We start from the raw sequence: 250 nt of genomic DNA, 5'->3' as shown, positions 1-250 counted from the left end.
ATAGTAGTAGTATTGTTATAATTGTTGTTATTGTTATTGTTGTTGTTATTGTTATTGTTATTGTTATTGTTATTGTTATTGTTATTGTTGTTGTTATTGTTATTGTTATTGTTATTGTTATTGTTGTTGTTATTGTTGTTGTTATTGTTATTGTTATTGTTATTGTTATTATTGTTATTATTATTATTATTATTATTATTATAAATAATAATAATAATAATAATAATAATAATAATAATAATCATTTTCT

Source organism: Capsicum annuum, unplaced genomic scaffold (assembly GCF_002878395.1).
Source record: "Capsicum annuum cultivar UCD-10X-F1 unplaced genomic scaffold, UCD10Xv1.1 ctg4748, whole genome shotgun sequence".
Classification (NCBI taxonomy): Eukaryota; Viridiplantae; Streptophyta; class Magnoliopsida; order Solanales; family Solanaceae; genus Capsicum; species Capsicum annuum.
Note: the sequence above shows the minus strand (reverse complement) of the source record.